This window comes from Pygoscelis adeliae, unplaced genomic scaffold (genome assembly GCF_000699105.1).
Source record: "Pygoscelis adeliae isolate BGI_AS28 unplaced genomic scaffold, ASM69910v1 Scaffold22, whole genome shotgun sequence".
In the NCBI taxonomy this organism is placed as follows: domain Eukaryota; kingdom Metazoa; phylum Chordata; class Aves; order Sphenisciformes; family Spheniscidae; genus Pygoscelis; species Pygoscelis adeliae.
In genome coordinates, this window is record NW_008824350.1 from 1,273,776 (window position 1) to 1,274,299 (window position 524).

The following is a 524-nucleotide window of genomic DNA, read 5'->3' on the forward strand; positions in this document are numbered from 1 at the left end:
AAAGAGATGGTAGTTACCACTACAACCTTTTGTTGCTCTTTCAGCTTATGCTGACCAAATTGAGGAGTGCTGAGCTCTTCCTGCTACTGATTGCTGCAGCCCCGAGTTTTTTCTCCCACCTTGTCCATTTGCTGCATGCTTCCCAAAGCTGTCCTAGTACTAATGCCTCAGTATCACCCATCCAGCTGCCTGTTGCCCAGCAGTAGAAGGCTCAAAAAATATTTAAACATCACGAGGCCTCAGCTGGGAGGGTCACTTGAGAGCCACCACTCTCATTTCTAAATTCTTGAGAAGTTTAGAGAGATTGTAACAGCTTCTAGCTCCCCAAAGCCAAAGGATGGCCTTTAACCAACTAGGGACCTAGAGAAGGAAACAGCGGCACCTTTTCAGTGACCCCATCCCTCAGAAACACACATCTCTGCCTCCTTCCCCCACCATGTCCTGTGCAGCCACTGCCTTCAATCCCAGTTCCTGGAGGAAACAAGTGCTTCCCCTCAGAGAGCGCAGTTATTGACCCTCCCCAC